The 19,855-nt window shown below is 40.8% G+C and overlaps 1 pseudogene; it reads left to right on the top strand.

Moving 5' to 3' along the window:
• Positions 1–16,171: 16,171 nt before the first annotated feature.
• Positions 16,172–16,680, top strand: LOC101708649 (pre-mRNA-splicing factor SPF27 pseudogene; annotated as a pseudogene).
• Positions 16,681–19,855: the final 3,175 nt, after the last annotated feature.

The raw sequence follows: 19,855 nt of genomic DNA, 5'->3' as shown, positions 1-19,855 counted from the left end.
AGTTGGCCCTAGTCATACCAGAAGGTTTACACCACGGTCCTCAAACAACCTCCCTAGTGCTGAGTCTCACAGCTGGTATGTGGAGCTGACCCCTTGCCCTCAAAAACCCCTGCTGAATTCTGAAGGGGATGCACAGAAACTTTCCCCTTGAACAGCCTGCAGGAGGTCTCCTTTCCTAAGGCAGGATACTGCCATCATCCCCAGTTGTTCCTCTGCCCTTCTAGCTCCACTTCCACTTGCAGATATTGGTCAAGCTTGGCCTGGCTCTGTCCCAGCCTTGACTATGACTGTTTTCTGCCTCCGCTCCCAGGCCTGGCTTGAGGCGTTGCACCCCAGGAGTGCAAATCTCTCACCAGGCCTCATCCTCTTCTGTCATTACAACCGGCAGGGATGGACCAGGATAGAAGGCAGGAGGCAGACAGATGAAAGAGTGTGATGAGATGTCACCAGCTGTCAGCAAAGCCAAAGACCAACACAGAGGTGAGGACAGTGCTAGAGATGAGGCCACTGGTTCTGAGAGGTCCGGCTTCAGTGCAGAGAGAATGGGCCCTGAACAGATCTCTGTGTCCCACCCTCCCCACCTCTGCCCACTTCCCAAACTATCAGGTTCCTCCTCTGCAAAGAGAACTGCTCTGCTGATCTTCAAGGCCACACCCAAGTGTCACTTGGGACAGGAGGCGTCTGTACAGATAGTTTCTTTTCTTTTGTTTTGTTTCTTTGTTTCTATTCTTTTTTAGTACTGAGGCTTGAACCCATGGTCTTTGCCCTGAACTGTGTTGTCAAGCTTTGTTTTTGATGAGAAAGCATTTTATTAAAAGTAAAACAAAAGCCACAAAGATACATCATTTTTTCAAACAAAAATTTCCATTCAAAGAAACTTCTTTTACATAACAGAATAATTTAACATTTTCAAATAAAAATACTACTCTTTAAACCCCTATACTTTCTCCCAAAATAAATGAATGTCTTCTAGTTCCAAAGAAGTTTTTAATACAGTGCTGAGTTCCTATGTATGCTTTGAAATTCCAGGGCATTTTGATTTACTTCTATCCATTTAATATGACCCCAACCTTACCCATATGTTAGACTTCTTTCTCGTAAGGATAAAGGCCTGTTGTTTTGCATTGGATCTTGCATGCTGTTGATCACACAAAGACAAACAAGAACTAGATACATAAATCCAGCATAATGTCAATAAACCCTAGCAGTTAAAGTCAGCAATACAGACCTAAGCTTCTTTCCAAAAAAAGATATGAAGATCTACATGATATGTACATTTGTAATTCTTTCAGCATAGACATTAGAGAAATGCAAACATATGTACTGTAGTACAGAAGGGAAAGCTTTGGCTATGGGATATGTAAATCTTATTTTCTTTACAGGAAAAGTATAGGAACATCGTATCATCACTGATTCTTAAAACACACCTATTTTTCCTTACATTGAAATAAAATGATTATCATCAAAGAAGATATTTAAATACAAATCTAATCCAAACCATGAAAACTGCCTTACATAAAATTCACATATATAAATTTTGCATAAACTGCAGCAAGAATTCTGAGGCATTTTGCCCAGAAACATAAAAAGGGACCTGTAAGGGACATAAAAAGGGACCTCAGACCCCTTCGTTAATAGGGAGACCCATCCTGGTGGCTTCCAGAAAGTAAGCTGTGGTGAGAGCCATGCAGGGCATGAAGACAGGTCTGGAAAACCCCTTGCAGAGCCGAGGCAGGGAGGAGGAGCAGGGAGGAGCAGGGTAGGGTCCTGGGGTAGAAGCTCTGCCTGGGCCCTTCACGTGACCTGCACCAATGGTGCCAAGGCACCCGCTCCCATTTACATGTGAGAGTAAGAGCCTCAGCAGAACATTCAACTTAGGTCATCAAACATCAGAAGATGACAAAAGTAAAGCACAGCACATGCTCTTCTAAGCACATTTCTGGATGGGAGGGGCCACCATTGTCTTGCTGGGAAGACACAACTTGACAGACAGAGTGTCATGTGAGCCTTTAGGCCCCTGAATCCGGGCACCCAGCACCAGCCCCCTATACTACCACAGCTGAGGAAGACTTATTTTTTTTTTTTTTTTTGGTACCAGGGATCAAACTCGGGACCTTGTGCTTGCAAGGCAGGCTGTGGAAACACTGAGCTGAATCTCCAGCCCAAGGAAGACTTTTAAAGGTCAAGAGAGAAGGTGACTAATCCAAGGTCACACAGTGTTCTGAGTAGGGCATTCACACCATCACATTTCCTTGCTGAGCTGGCAAGCTTGTGAATGTCATACTTCTCATTTTTTGGAAGAGGCCCCCAAGATATAGAACAGTGGACTGAATAATCACCACCCCTGGAGGCTTAAATGACTATTTTCACACTCACATTTTTGCCCACAGGTGAGACATAGCCTATGGTTAAGAATATTACTTTGGAGCAAGCACACTGGGGCCTGAATTCTGACTCAATTGCTTGTGTCAACTTGGGTTTCAGTTAACAGAAAAAAAATCAGGAACAAATAAAGGCTAAGCTTATGCTCAAACTAAATAAAATGAAAGTCCAAGAAAGGAAAAGTGTGAAGGTTAAACCCTGGGAGAAAATTTCCTGAAGAGCTGGGCTGCCTGTAGTGTGTGAGCCTCATTTGTGCTGCTATAGGACCGTCTTGCCACTCTGAGAGAAGCATTTCCCAGATGAAGGCTGTGCTGAGACACGGAGAGAATGGAGTCCAGATGATGCCTTTAAGTATCTGGATCTAACCACACTTTAAACTAGATGTTTAAGGATGTTTCTTTATAGGAGCCTGTTCCTTTCTTCTATTCCCTACTCCTTATGAATGTTTGATTTGGCTTTTTGTCCCCTGTAGCCAGGAGTGCTTTAAATAATCAACATCATACATTGTATATAGTTCCCCTCAAAAAAACAACATTTCTGAGGTGAATAGGAGGAAATCCTGCTTTCTCTAGAAAAAGTTCTCATTTTCAACCATAAAGATGCTATACAAGTAACATCATTTATCCCATGGGGCAAAAAAAAAATTTGTTCTTATAAACACTTTTGTAGCCCACTGTGGTGGCCAAGTCCTATAATCCCAGCACTCTGGAGGCCAAGATGTAGCCAACCCACTCTGCAGGCATTCCCCTTGCTCAGGTCCCTCTTACTCCAGGCACCACTTTTGGGTGACCTAGACCCCACTACTTTGTTCTCCCTGACCCCAGGGTGAAAGAGAATGAATGACAAAGAGACACTGTGTCAGTTTAACCTGTGGGCTCTTACCTCTAGTAGGCAGAGGAGTCCCCAGCATGGAGCTCATCTTGCCTTTATTCACACAAACACAGGTACAAACAATCAAAATAACACAAGATTCATCTGCTTTCCAATATCCATTATTACATGCTCTGGTAAGCAATTTAACCTCAGCTACCATAACTTTTCCCTAGAACTTGCAGTATGCAGTCACCCATGAGTGCAGCTTTTCTCTTTTGTGCTCACAGAGGAGGCCAATTAGGCCTCAATTATCCTCTGGTCTCCCACACTAAGGCATATATAACACTGTGAGTTCAAAGCCAGCCTGAACTGCACTTCGAGTTCAAATCCAGCTTGCACTATAGAGTGAGACCCTGTAGCAAAAGAACCAAACAAACCAAAAAAAAAAAAAAACACTTGAGGTTATGTCAGAGGCAAATTCATTTATCAACTCTTCATCCTCAGCCCAGTAAATCTGAAGCAGCTCTAGCTGCAAGCCCAGGATTCTACATTTCAAAATTCAGCTGGAGCTCCATTACCACCTGGGGTCCAATGCACCTAAAATTATAGGTCAAGGCATTAGATAAGTTTATTAGCAGGCACTTCTGTATCTGAGCCAAAGGTGGAAAATGCCAAAATTAGAATGGACATACAGTGAGGAAAAGGTAGGTAGGAGCCCATGACTGAGGCAGGAACTGAAGTAAAGAACTGAATCTACAAATTAATGAGACATTCTGCTCCCAGGGCATCCCAAAGAAATCGCAGTTTAAGAACCACGCCTTTCTGCATAAACAGGACTCAAAACCAGACTTCCAGATCACCTAAGGGAACCCCAAGGGGCAACAAGATGGAACAACCTGATATTCAACCACCTGGACTCCCTGAATTGTCACTGAAAGATGATATGGAAAAAATGAAATGAGAAATTATTTCTCAGATAACAACACAGATTGTATCCATAGCAAATAACAGGATTAATAACTCTAGATCAGACACAGATAAAAAAATAGAAGAGCTGAGAAACATGATGGAATCCCAGAATAGGAAACAAATGAAATCCATAAAACACATGCAAACAAATATCCAAGAGATTAAAAATTCCATTGAAACTTTATGCAGCAGAATGAACCAATATGAGGACAGAATATCAGATATAGAAGACAGCATTACAATTAGCGAACAGGAAAAGAAAAATTTCTTTAAAATAGTAAAAGACCACAAGAAATCAATCCAGTTTAGTAACATGATGCAAAGAAAAACAATATAAAACTGATCGGAGTCAATGAAGAAACCAGAGACAGTGCAAATGATATTAAAAAAAAAACAGTTCACAAAAGCAATGGCAGAAAACTTTCCAAGCAGAAGAAAAGAACCTGATATACAGATAAGTGAGGCATATAGGACTCCAACTAGCCATGACCAAAAAAATCTATACCTATGCATATAACACTTAAGATTCCAGAAACTCAACAGAAGAACAAAATTCTACAAGCAGTTAGAAAAAAAAAATCACATACAAAGGAAAGCCCATCAGAATCACAGTGGACTTCTCAACACAAACCCTCAAGTCAAGAAAAGCCTGGAGTAAAGTATTTCAGGCCCTAAGAGAAAACAACCTCCAGCTCAGAATGATGTGCCCTGCAAAAATGTCTTTCAAAATCAATGGAGAAATAAGACACTTTCATGATAAAGAGCACCTGAGGAACTTCAAGAATATGAAACCAGAACTCCAAAAAAATTTTAAACAATATAGTAGGAAAAGACAATGAGGATCACAACCCCAGGAAAACCAGCAGAATGAATCCATCAGGCAAGACAAGAAGTTAAATGCAAAGGGGGAGAATCCAACAATAGGAAAAGGTCACGACAAGGATGTCAATACATATTAGTTATAAACATCAATATTAATGGTCTCAATTCACCAATCAAAAGAAATAGACTGGCAGAATGGATCAAGAAGTAAGATCCAACAATATGCTGCATATAAGACACAAAATTCAAAAAGAAACTCATAGACTGAAAGTTAAAGAGTGGAAAATGATACTTCATGGAACAGAAACATGAAAAAAAGCAGGAGTAGCTATTATATTTGTAGATCAAATGGATTTCAAACCAACACTACTTAAGAGAAACAAAGAAGGACGCTACATTCTTGTAAAGAGGCTGAGTACTACTCCACTTTATAAAAAAACAAATCTTTATCCAGTCTCCAGGAGGAATACCTGTGTCAAATGGGACTTCTAATCCTAGTTCTTTGAGGTATCTCCAAGAGGAAAAGATGACAATCATAAACATATATGAACCAAATACTGGTGCACAAAACTATATAAAACAAATACTAACTGACATGGAAAATCAAATAAGCACTAATAAAATAGTACTGGGGGACCTCAATACCCCACTGTCACAAACTGGTAGATCAACTAGACAAAAAATAAGTAATGAAATACTAGAACCCAACCAAACTCTTGAACAAATGGACTTAACAGATGTTTACAGACAATTCCACCCCACAAAATCAGAATACACATTCTTTTTTTCTTTTTCCCATTAAGTTTATTGGTACATTTTGGGTATAAAATACAGTTACATTCATCATTGGGATCTTGTACCATTACATGAGTATCTTGGTTCTTATTTTTTCCCCTTCCCTTGCCCTCCCTTCACCCTCTCCACCCTTCCCTGTTTGCAAAGACCTTGTTTCCATTTTTTTCCTTTTCTCATATTTTTTCTTTTCCCTTTTTTCCTTTCCTCTACCCCTCCCACTTCCCCTGCTCCTTTAGACCTTTTCTTCCTGTTACACAATATCAATTATACATTTTCTAAATTCCAATATCAAGATCTAGGAGACATTACCACAGATTTTACAGAATTTAAAAGGATATAGAAAGCATGTTACAAAAATCTTTTTTGAAATAAATTTGACAACTTCTAAAAAGTACCTTGGAAGACAAATTAATGAAACTAACTCTGGAGAAAATATAAAATTTGAATAGCACCTATTAAAGAAACTATATTCCTAGCTTGAAACCCTACCTATATGACAACAGCAGGCTCATATACATTTTAACTGATAAATTATATCAAACAACTAAAGCACAAAAAAGAAGGAACACTTCTCCCCTTGTTTTAGGAAATCAACATTGTGCTAATCCTAAAACTAGATAAAGATAATAGAAGAAAAAAGTATGAACATAGATAGAAATTTCTTTAACACAACAAATTTTTAGAAGTCAGATCTGGCATGATGTAGAAAGTGGTTTTGTTATAGGGATGGCAGTGTTGGTTTAGCATTGGAAGATCCACCCCCAAAAGTCATCATTTTAACAGAGAAAAGGAAAAAGCCATATGATCCTGTCACTAGTTGGAGAAAAGTATTGGACTAAATTCTACAGCTGTTCATGGTAAAAGCTATCAGGAAACTAGAAGTAGAAAAGAACCTTCTCAACAGATTAAAGACATGTGCTCCATACTTCCAGTGAGAATGCCTTACATGAATGGAGAAAATACAATGCTTTCTCCTTAAGGTGGGGAACAAGGGCAAATAAGCTTACTCTTTATCTGTCCTTTAAACTTTGAAACCTAGTCCCCACCAAAATAGTCTGGCAATAAAATGACACAATTAGGATGGGATTGGCAAGGTAGAAGCAAAATCTTTATATGTAGATGAAATGATCATCTACAGAGAAAATACTAAGAAATCTCTAGGAGCCCCTAGAACTTGTATTTGAATTTAGCAGGATTAGAAAACTCAAGGTATATATAAAAATTCAGGTCTGTGAGAATACACATTCTTTTTGGCTGCACACAGGTCGTTCTCCAAAACAGACCACATACTTGCTCATAGAACATATTTAAGTAAGTGCAAAGGAATTGAAGTTATCCCCTATATATTGTCAGATCATAGTGTGATAAAATTGAAGATCAATAGCAAAAGAAACTGCAAGAGTTTCACAAATACATAGAAATTGAACAACACACTTCTGAATAACCAATGGGTCACAGAGGAAATTAAAGAAGAAATCAAACAGTTTCTACAATTAAATGACAATGCCAATACAACATATTAGATTCAATGGGACCCTAATGAAAGCAGTCTTATGAGGGAAACGGGTAGCAGTGAATACACATATTAGGAAAACAGACTGAGCTCAAATAAACACCCTAAAGCTAAACCTCAAGCTTCTACAAAAAGAAGAGCCAAACAAACCAAAGCTCATACAAGGGAGGAACTTAAAATGATCACAGCACATTCAAGAGATGCAGATGGAAACAACACTGAGATTCCACCTCGCCCCAGAAAGAATGGCTGCTATCCAGAAATCAACCAATACCAAATTCTTCCAGGGTTGTGGGGAGAAAGGAACCCTTCTTCATTGTTGGTGGGAGTGCAGGCTGGTGCAACCACTGTGGAAATCAGTATGGAGATAGCTCAAAAAACTAGGATTAGAGGTCCCATTCGACCCAGCTATTCCTCCTGGAGACTGGATAAAAATGTGGGGTTTCTTTATAAAATGAAGTATTACTCAGCCATAAAGACTGAGAAACTAGAGACATTTATAGCTAAGTGTATGCACATTGAGGCCATACTCTTAAGTGAAATAAATAGGACACATATGTGTAAATATGGAATAGTTTCTGGTGTGAAAAACTAAAAATGTAAATAAGGATCAAAATGTAAAATGGGTATTGTGAAATAGGAAGAAAAGGTCTAAAGGAGTAGGGGAGGTGGGAGGAGTAGAGGAAAGGAAAGAAAGGAAAAGGAAAAATATGAGAAAAAGGAAAAAATGGAAAAAAGTCTTTTTAAATAGGGAAGGGCAGAGAGGGTGAAGAGAGGGCATGGGAATGGGGAAAAAATAAGAAGCAAGATACATCATGTAAAGGTACAAGATCCTAATGATGAATGTAACTGTATTGTATACCTAAAATGTACCAATAAATTTAATGAAAAAAAAGATCAGCACAGAAATCAATGCAATGTAGACTAAGAGAACAAAACAAAAATCAATGAAGCAAAGAGTTAGCTCTTTATTCTTTGAAAGATTAAAGAAAATTGACAAACCATTAACCAACTTTATCCAAAAAAGAAAATAAAAGACTCAAATCCATGCAATGAAGTCAAAAGGGAAGCAATACTCCCAAATTCATTCCTGGAAGCAAGCATCACCTTCACCCCAAAAGCAGAAAAAGACCCAACAGAAATAGAGAACTATGAACCAATTGCACTAATGAACACAGATGCAAAAATCCTTAATAAGATACTGGCAAACAGAATACAGAATATCATCACGAAGATCATACACCAAGACCAAGTGGGATTCATCCCAGGGATGCAAGGATGGTTCAACATATGCAAATAAAAACGTAATGCACTATACTAGCAGAGCAAGGACAAAAACCATATGATCATCTCAATAGATACAGAAAAAGCATTCAACAAAATCCAACACACATTCATAATAAAAACCCTACAAAAAAATGAATACAGGGTCTCTACCTCGATGTGATAAAAGCCATGTATGAAAAACCAATAGCCAATATCATATTAAATGGTCAAACACTGAAGTCCTTCACATTAAAATCAGGAACAAGACAAGAATGTCCACTATCACCACTCCTGTTAAATATAGTTTTGGACACATTAGCCACAGCAATTAGACAAGAGAAAGAAATAAAAGGAATAAAGATAGGAAATGAAGAAGTCAAATTGTCATTATTTGCAGATGACATGATACTCTATATAGAAGACCCCAAGAACTCCACCAAAAGTCTTCTAGACTTAATAACCAAATTCAGTCAAGTAGCTGGTTACAAGGTCAACACACAAAAATCAATAGCTTTCCTCTACACCAATGACAGACTCACTGACAGAGAAATAGGGCAAATAATTCCTTTCACAATAGAATCAAAAAAACTGAAATACCTAGGAATCAACCTAACAAAAGAAATCAAAGACCTCTTCTCTGAAATCTATGGCACTCTGAAAAGAGAGATTGAAGATGATATCAGAAAATGGACAGACATCCCCTGCTCCTGGGTAGGAAGGATTAATATAGTGAAAATGGCCATGCTTCCAAAACTTCTATACAGATTTAATGCAATTCCAATTGAGATCCCAGCAGCATACTTCATAGACCTAGAGAAAACAATCCAAAAATTCATTTGGAACAAGAAAGGACCCAGAAGAGCAAAAGCAATTCTAGGTAACAGAGACATGGCAGGGGGTATCACAATCCCCAACCTGCAACTCTACTACAAAGCTACTGTGATAAAAACAGCATGGTACTGGCAAAGAAACAGACTTGAGGACCAGTGGAACAGATTAGAAGATGCAGAAACAACGTCAGACACACTCAGCCATCTCATCTTCGACAAAGGAGCCAAACACCCTCACTGGAGGAAAGATAGCCTCTTTAATAAATGGTGCTGGAAAAATTGGGCTTCAACTTGCCAAAGATTAAAACTGGACCTGTATCTCTCACCATGCACTAAACTAAAATCAAAATGGATTAAAGATCTTAATATTAAAATAGAAACTCTGAACTAGTTGGAACAGAGGTTAGGTAGAACCCTTGAAGACATTGGTGTAGGAAAAGATTTTATGAACAAAAGCTCAGTTGCACGTGAACTAGCACAAACAATCAACAAATGGGATCTCTTCTTATTACAAGGCTTCTGCACAGCAAGAGAAACCACTAGCAGTGTGAAGAGACAACCCACAATGTGGGAAAAAATCTTCACCTGCTCTTCCTCAGACAAAGGTCTACTATCTCGAATCTATAAAGAACTTAAAAAGATCAGACCTCCCAAATTTAAAGACCCAATCGAAAAATGGGCATCTGAAATGAACAGATATTTCTCAGACAAAGAAGTAGAAATAGCAAATACATGAAAAAATGTTCAACATCATTGGTCATTCGAGAGATGCAAGTGGAAACAATGCTGAGATTCCACTTCACTCCAGAAAGAATGGCTGCTATCATGAAATCAACCAATAACAAATGCTGGCTGGGCTGTGGGGAAAGAGGAACCCTGCTCCACTGCTGGTGGGAGTGTAGACTGGTGCAACCACTGTGGAAATCAGTATGGAGATACCTCAAAGAACTAGGACTGGAAGTCCCATTTGACCCCGCTATTCCACTGCTGGGGATCTTCCCCAAAGAATTGAAAGAATCATACCACAGTGATATATGTGCACCCATGTTCATAGCAGCACAGTTTGTAATAGCTAAAACTTGGAAACAGCCCAAATGCCCATCAACTGGGGAATGGATAAAGAAAATGTGTTTTTTTATAAAATAGAGTACTACTCAGCCATAAAAAATGAGAAATTAGAGACATTTATAGCTAAGTGGATGCACATTGAGACGATACTCTTAAGTGAAATAAATAGGACACACGTGTAAATACCAAGTAGTTTCTCTGGTGTGAGAAACTGAAAGTGTAAATAAGGACTAAATGTATAATAGGTAATGTGAAATAGGAAGAAAAGGGGCAAAGGGGAAGGAAGTGGGAGGGCTAGGGGAAAGGATAGAAGGGAATGGGATTAATATGAGAAAATGGGAAAATAGGAACAAAATCTTTGTAAATAGGGAGGAATGGAGGGGTTGAAGGGAGGGCTGGGCAAGGGTGAAAAATAAGAACCAAGAGAGACTATGTAAAGGTGCAAATTTCCAATGATGAATGTCATTATATTGTATACCTAAAATGTACCAATGATTAGAATGAATGAACGATAATGTAAAATAGGAAGAAAAGGTCCAAAGGGCTAGGGGTAGTGGGAGGGGTAGGGGAAAGGAAAGAAGGGAAATGAAAAATGATGAGAAATGGAAAAAATGGAAATAAAGTCTTTGTAAATAGGGAAGGGTGGAAGGCTAGGAATGAGGAAAAAATAAGAACCAAGATGCATTATGTAAAGGTACAATTCCCAATGAGAAATGTAATTGTGTTGTATACCTACAATGTACCAGTAAAAGAATTTAATACCAAAATAAAAGAAATAATAAATTCATAAAACACAAATTAAAAAAAAAAGAAAAGAGGTATGGGGGTCTCAGCAGGGGAAAATGGATTCTGAATCAGAGAGCCCCCTCTTAGGAGGCAGCAAATTATCCAGCTATCAGCATGGTCACCTGAGTAGGGGCTGATGAACAGCCTAAAGAGGAACACTCCAGGTCAGTTGATGGGGCATCTCATACCCAATCATGTTCTGACCTGGGGCTCCCATAAAGACCAAGATCTGGGTACAGCTATAGCCATGGAGGTGGCTCTGGCCATTTGGTGGATTGGAGTTGGAGCCATTGATGATTGAGAAGCTGAAGGAGGGGAGGTTTGGGGGTCATGACTATAGGGTGCAGGGGTGGAATAGACTTAGGGGAGAGGTGAGGTGAGGCCCAAAGGCAAGGGAAGGGCTTGGCATGGAGCAGACTGGAAGCTCAGAGAAAATTGCCAGGGGATATGAAAAAGGGAGGAACAGGATAAGAGCAAGACTCAGTGCCTGGGGTCTGTGTGTGGGACAGACTGCCTGGGGAGGAAGTGGAGGACACAGTGAGTGCTGGGGGAAGATCAGGTGGCACCCACAGCAGACCAGGCACAGATTCATACGGAAAAGGCCATGGGCAGCATTGGAAGGGCCCCTACCATAATACTGGACAGGTTTTCTTGGGCTGGGTTGGACAGGGGCCTCAGGACCCTGCTGAAGCCCTGGGCCCTCTTGGTGCATCCCAGGAAGGTTAAATGTGTGTCACCTGCCTTCTCAGTATCTACTGTCGCTCTCTCCCACAGTGGCGATGCCTGTGATTACTTGGTTGGAAATCTTGACCCAAGTGTCAGTCCTGGCCAGTTCACCATGAACAATCAATACGTGAGTCCTGAGTGAAGGGAAACCTGAGATTGGGACTTAGGAACAGAGTCCTCCAGAAGGGCACAGGCCTCCCTGCCCTTCTTAGTTGTTGTCCTGTGGGGAGAAGCTCCTGCTGACTAGTCACAGTAGAAGCAGATAGTCTCTTCATCCAGGCCAGGATGACTTTCACTGTCTACATCACAGTTTATGATACAACAGGGAGCTACACCATGAGAGTAGTAATCACAGAACACAATCAGTATGCCATTGTGTTCTTCAAGGAGACTCTTGGAGACACAGATTACTGCAAGGCCAATCTCTATGGTGAGTCCTCTCTCCCTACCCTCAGGGACCTGGCTCTTGGTCACCCTTTAAGGAGGGAGCCCTTTCTCTCAAGACCTTAAAGGGTTCTCCAGTTTGAGGATCCTCGGGAAAGAGGCCATGTCATAGACAGTCCATGGGAAAGGGGTCTGAGACCTCATTCACTCATTCAACAGAGTTTATGGAGTGAGCCAAGGGTAGAGTGCACACCTGTCATCCCAGCATGTGAGAGGCTGAGGCAGAAGAATTCCAAGTTTAAGGCCAGTGTGAACTACATAGCAAGACACTGTTGCAAAATTTTTTTAAATATGAAGTATCTTTCTGTTGGACATTCACTGGCAATCTTGGCCACTGGGAGAACCAAGGAGCTGAGCCCTCCTTTCAAGAAGTACTTCGTCATCACGGCCAAGTTTCTGAGCTTCACAGAGGACAGAATCCACTTTTCTGCCCCCATAGGTAATGGCCAGCATACAAGAGAAGAAGGGGGTTTGGGATGTGTTCAGGCCTGATGCTGCTTGACCAGGAAAAGAAGACAGGAGAGAGTCTCCCCTCCTCCATTCATTGGGAAAATGGTGGTGAAAATCTGGGGTCTCTGGGTCCAAAGTGACCATGGTTCCAAATGCTCCCCATTAGAGTTTAATCCTTCCCTGCCCGGTTGATGATTTTAGGCCTAGATCTGCATTTCCCCACTCTCACTGTCCTGAGCAACCTCCTCTCCACAGTAGTTCTTGCTGTCCTGGACCAACTCCTCCATATACCTTGTATTTTCCTGTCCTGCCAACCTACCCCTTCAGCTGCAGCTTGCTTTTCCTGATGTAGGAGATGTTCTAACTTTCAAGTTCCCTAGGCTGGGAGTGGATTCCATCCAGGCCACTCAGGGCCACTGGCTGTGTGGCTGACCGGAATCTGCAGGCAAATAGGGCAGAGACCTTGGTTCAAAGTCACTGTGAGTCTCAGGCCCTCTTGGGGTCTCATCCCCATGTTCTGAATTCAGGGAAGTCCCAGATCCTCTACTGGACCAGGCAAGCCCTGAGGCACCCAGGGGAATGCAGGGGTCCTGGTAGCCAGAAGTCACAAACACACACACACACACACACACACAGACACACACACAGACACACACACACACACACACACACACACACACCTGTCTGCTCTAATGTTCTTTTTCCTCCACAGAGGAGTGCATCAATGACTGAAGAAAAGATGAGTATGGCTGGCCAGGGGCCTGATAGGAAATTAGGGTGGGGCCAACTGGGGTCTCAGGGCTACCTTTGTTCCTCCCTTCTCTAACCCAAAGCCCAGTCATCTTTACAGTGCTGTTCCCTCTTAGGTGTCTCCTGTCTCTTCACCCCCTGTTCTTCCTATCACTGCTTCTCAAGGTGCCATATGCCTGCCCACCAGCCACAATTCCTGTGAAAGAGCTGGAAGACCCTTCTTTCAGTACACCACTGCACACCTACCATCCCAATTCAGCCCACTGATGGAGCCCACTTTTCTGCCAAATAAAAACATGCAACAGGGTCTCCAACTCTGGGATTCTTTCCCCTGGCCCTTGAGAAACTGAAGAGCAAAAGGTGGGCTCACACCACCATCACTCCCAAGGCCTGCTGGCCCCAGAACCCAGCCTGACGTTAGCTTGGCAGGAGGTAGAGAGGAGAAATATCTGGAAGAGAGAGACTGAAGGGCAGGGGGAAAACAGGACTCTGATCTCAAAAACCACAGAATGTTCTCAATTCCTACTCCTAGAACTTAGCTGGGAAAGACAAGTAGGTTTACATGTTCTAGGCTTCTGGACAATAAGCTCTCTAAGAACTACAAAGAACAATTATCTCTAATGATGAAGCCATATCTCTGGAGGCACGGGCTACAGAATATCCTAAACAAATGAAACTGACCACAATCCGATGCTCTCTCCGGCACGACCAGCCAGCATAAACCAGTGAGACAAGAAGCGTGAAGCTCTGTGACCGTCCCGGGCCCTGCACGTGCCACGGTGAGGTCCAAGGTGTGGCTTGGAGCCCCACCTCCATCCGACGCTCTCCCCAGCGTGACCAGCCAGCATAAATTGTTGAGACCAGGAGCGTGAAGCTCTGTGACCGTCCCGGGCCCTGCCCATGCCGCGGTGAGGTCCTCTTAGTAGTGCAGGCGCCTCCGAGGCCCAATCCCCCGCCCCCCGCATGCCTCTGGCCTGCTGGCTTTTCTGCTGCCTGGTCCCACACTACAGAGGCACAGGGGACTATAAAGACCCTTGTCCTGAGCCCCATAAGATAGAGCAGAAGTTAGTAACAGAAAGAGGGCTTCTCAGGCTCCTCGATGAAAACTGAAGCTCAGTGGAAAAGTCAAGAGAATCCCTACAATAAAGGCACATCAGACCACTGTACTTGGTCTGCTGCTGGCTTGCTGAGACTCATTGACTCCTATATGCACATGAATTCCTACATTGCCTACTGTGACACCAGAGACATACCCTGAAGGAGACCCATAATTTTTTTTTTTTTTTTTGCTACATGCAAAAAAGAAAAAAAAATTTTTTTCTCTTATTTTTAATTCTTAATTTTTACTTTTTTCTAGTCTTCAAATTTTTACTTTTCCTTCTTTTCTTTCATCTTTTCTTTCTCCCTCTCTCTCTCAATTGTTCTCTCGCTGTCCCACATTGCTCTTCACCGCCTCATTTGTTCCTTTCTGCACTGAATTTGGATATCTCCTTTATTTTTCATTTCTTCTCTTTTTCCTTCTCTTATCATTAGGTTTGAAGGAAAGTAAATACGGCATCTAGCCTCCTTGTTGCTGTTAGGTGATTCTATTCACATCTTTGTTCTTTCACTCTGCCTTTTCCTCTTGCCTTTAACAACTTCTTAGAGTTTGTGTGATCTTTCTGTGTCTTCTGGCCTCACCATTAATCTTTCCTGATCGTTCTACCTGTCCCTCCCTCCCCAACTCCTTTTAACTCCCCTCCCCGAAGGGGAAAGATGCTATATTGAAGAGTTTATTCACTATAAACTTATGTTGGGTTGGTCCTTGGTTTTAATTTAACTCACATAGTTAAAAGCGATAGATTAATAACTGCCACAAATTGTCATTTTCTAAGCTGTGCTTGATGCTATGGTATTGCTGACTATGTCATTTGGGCTAACATGTTGTGATTGATCTAATTAGCTTTTCTTTCTGGGATAAGGAAAATAAAATAGCCTCAGAGTCATTAGAGTCTCAAAACACAAACAAAAGCTATATCTGGAAGACACTTCTGAAAAGCAATCATTCCACAAGGGTTTTCATAGCAGTGAATGCCCATATTCAGAGAGAACTCAGTTAAATAACCTAATCCAGAACCTCAAGCTCCTAGAAACAGAAGAGCATAACAAACCCAAAGCCCTCACAAGATAGGAAATTATAAAGATCAGAGCAGAAATCAATGCAATGGAGACTAAGAGAACAATTAAAAAAATCAATGAATCAAAGAGTTGGTTTTCTGAAAGAATAAATAAAACCAATAAACCTTTAGCCAACCTTATCAAAAAAAGAAAAAAGGCTCAAATCCATGCATTTAAGAATGAAAACGGTGGTCCAGACTCAAAACACAGGCAGGAGTGCATTCTGTGCCATGGCAGGTTGGTGGCCGGAGAGGTAGTGGTGGATGCGCTGCCATAAGGCTATGAGGGCCCAGGCGTGCAGGAAGCCACTGCTGCTCTGGTAGAGGAGGAAACTTGCAGATACCGACCTACCAAGAACTACCTGAGCTACTTAACAGCCCCGGGTTATAATTCTGCTTTTGAAACTGACATAATGAGAAATGAATTTGAAAGACTGGCTGCTCGACAACCAATTGAATTGCTCAATATGAAACAATTGAGGTTCCAGCCCCTTCCTCAGGTCAGAAAAATGACACTACTGCATGGCAAGAATGTGTAAACAATTCTATGGCCCAATTAGAGCACCAAGCAGTATGAATTGAGAATCTGGAGCTAATGTCACAGCATGGATGTAATGCCTGGAAAGTATATAACAAAAATCTAGTTCATATGATTGAACATGCACAAAAAGAGCTTCAGAAGTTAAGGAAACATATTCAAGATTTAAACTGGCAGCAGAAAAACATGCAACTCACAGCTGGATCTAAATTGAGAGAAATGGAGTCAAATTGGGTGTCCCTAGCCAGTAAGAATTACAAGATTGAACAGACTATTGTGCAACTAGAAAATGAAATCTATCAAATTAAGCAGCAACAGGGAGAAGCAAACAAAGAAAACAGCCAGCAAGACTTCTGAAAAGACTGACTTGCTGAGTAGAAAGGAAGGAAAGTTGGGCTCTTACAAACATCAGCCATCTAAACTATCCCTGAACCACGAAGGACAACAGCCTCTCACAAAAACCATTAGTGGGTAAATGCTTAGAAATCATAATGTATGGATTATTATAATAATTGTATTGAGAATTTTTGTGAAATAAAAGTTATCAACTTGGTTAAAAAAAAAAGAAGAATGAAAAAGGTGAAGCCACGACAGATCCAGCAGAAATCCAGAGGATCATCAATAACTACTACAAGAACCTATACTCTAATAAAATGGAAAACATGGAAGAAATGGGCAGATTCCTAGATACATACGAATTGCCAAAATTAAATGAAGAAGATATAGAAATTCTAAACACCCCAATTGCAATCAGTGAAATTGAAAATGTAATAAAATATTTACCAACAAAGAAAAGTCAAGGTCCTGATGGGTTCACTGCTGAAATTTACAAGACATTTAAAGAAGAACTATCACCATTACTCTTTAAACTCATCAGGGAAATTGAAAGGGAAGCAAGGCTTCCAAATTCCTGGAAGCAAGTGTTACTTTGATCCCAAAACCAGGGAAAGACCCAACCCAAAAAGAGAACTACAGACCAATCTCCTTAATGAACATAGATGCAAAAATCCTCCACAAGATACTGGCAAACAGAATACAGAGGGTCATCAAGAAGATCATACACCCTGACCAAGTTGGATTTATCTCAGGGATCCAAGGATGGTTCAACATTCATAAATCAATAAATGTAATACACTATATTAACAGAGTCAAGGATAAAAACAACATGATCATCTCAATAGATGCAGAAAAAGCATTTGACAAAATCCAACACCCATATGTGATAAAAACACTACAGAAAATTGGAATAGAAGGTCTTTATCTCAACCTGATTAAGGCTATCTATGAAAAACCAACAGCCAACATCATACTAAATGGTCAAAAACTGAAAACTTTCACGTTAAAATCAGGAACAAAACAAGGAGGCCCACTATCACCACTCCTGTTCAATGTTTTTCTGGAAGCATTAGCCATAGCAATTAGAAAACACAAAGAAATAAAAGGAATAAAGGTAGGAAAGGAAGAAGTGAAACTGTCATTATTTGCTGATGATATGATACTTTACATAGAAGATCCAAAAAAACTCAGTCAAAAGTCTTCTAGACCTAATTGACAGATTCAGTAGAGTAGCTGGACACAAGGTCAGCACTTAAAAAACAATAGCCTTCTTATATGCAAATAGCAGACCCATTGAGAGAGAAATTCAGGAAATAATTCCTTTTACAATAGCATCTAAAAAATATGAAATATCTAGGAATCAACCTAACAAAGGAAGCAAAAGACCTTTACACTGAAAACTGCAGCACTCTGAAGAACGAGATCGAAGAGCATATAAGAAAATGGAAAGATATCCCTTGTTCCTGGCTAGGAAGAACCAATATAGTGAAAATGGCCATACTTCCAAAACTACTATATAGATTTAATGAAATGCTGATTGAAATACCAACAATATATTTCACAGAACTAGATAAAACCATCCAAAAAATCATTTGGAAACAGAAGAAACCTAGAATAGCAAAAGCAATTCTAGGCAACAGAGACATGGCTGGTGGTATCACAATCCCCAACTTGAAACTATACTACAAAGCCACTGTGATAAAAACAGCATGGTACTGGCAAAGAAACAGACCTGAAGATCAATGGAATAGATTAGAAGATGCAGAAACAACTCCAGACATACCCAGCCACCTTATCTTTGACACATCAGGCCCTGGGATCCACTTTGGGCAGCTGATTCATTTGCTTACATTGACCCAAGCAAGGTAACTTCCCATAGTTCCTCACTCTGGCATAGCCTTTCAGGATCAAACTATCAGGGCACACTTTGTGTTTCCTTCCTGGGTAGCTATAGGCATGGGTTTCTTATTGCCATAATAACAAGTTGCCACAAACCAACAACTTCAAACAGCAACCATGTATTCTCTTTCAACCCACAGGCCAAAGTATTATCAGGATTCTGGGCTCCTTCGAGAAATTCTTCCTGGTTCTTCTCCTGAGCAAAGAATTGGTCAAAACAAGTGCAAAAGGTAGTGAGATTTTATATCTACTAAAGGTATTAAAAGTGGGGGGGGAGGGAGTATGTCCTCCAGAGTAAGGGTAAGCTTATTAAAAAGAGGAAAAGAAGTATGCTCTTCAGAGTACACAGTGGGCCACTGAAAAAGCTTAGAGTGGAAATAAGGTTAATGGTGGCTGTCTCTTGTATCCCCCATTCTGATGTCAGATCTAGGTTATCCTATCAAAAACATGCACTATCTCACACCAAAATTAAAGACACCATTCTCTGGTTGGTCCCAGGTGCAGAGCTTGGGCACATGTGTCCTGGAACTCCATGATTGACAGGTCATGCCCATTTCCCCAGCCACTGTCATGCCCAAATTTCCTGCCTCATTTCTCCCTGAGACATAGAAATCCCTACAATTATTTAGGAATTGATGAGATTGTGGTGGTCTCTGTCTTCAAATAGCCACTTCCAGCTGAAAGGGCCTGTATGCCCTACTACTGAGTATTATGTTCTAACTACCTGGGCTTAGAAAAACCTGTCAGGAGACAATGATAAAGGAGTCAGTACCTATATGTGAAGAACTGGTGAGCCGCCTGTTCAACAGTAGAAAGTTTGGTGAATTTATCAGGAGAGTCACAGGCTGTTGTCTGGATCATCAGCCTTTAATGAATAAACTATACTATTAGTTTAGGGATGCAGAGAAATTATCAAGAGCCTGAGAGCCATAGCCTTAGCAAGATGCCACACATTATGGATCTAATTAAAAATAGGAATCTGAATATAATACTCATTTAAGCTGTGGTGGATTAGAAGTCATTAGTGACTATTTATCTGAACCTGGAGGGAAAACCTGGAGTTTTTCTGTTTGAAGAGAAGTTTCAGATCTTCCAGAGGTTCACATGATTAGTTTTCTCCATTTTGGTGTTCTTTTTGCTCAGACAGTTAAGATGGACCTAACTTTATCCTCAAATGGTGAATCTAGAATGACAGCAATCTTCATGGAAAGATAGACTGTCTCTAAAAGTTGTAGACTTTCCTGTTTGTGCTTAATAGATGACTGTTTATTAGTTAGCAGGCACCTTTCCCTCCAGAGTGTTACATGAGTAT

Source organism: Heterocephalus glaber, unplaced genomic scaffold, assembly GCF_053883595.1.
Source record: "Heterocephalus glaber isolate CG9 unplaced genomic scaffold, H.glaber_assembly_v1.0 deba00001479, whole genome shotgun sequence".
Classification (NCBI taxonomy): domain Eukaryota; kingdom Metazoa; phylum Chordata; class Mammalia; order Rodentia; family Bathyergidae; genus Heterocephalus; species Heterocephalus glaber.
The sequence above is the reverse complement of the archived record's forward strand: the minus strand, read 5'-3'. Positions and strand labels throughout refer to the sequence as shown.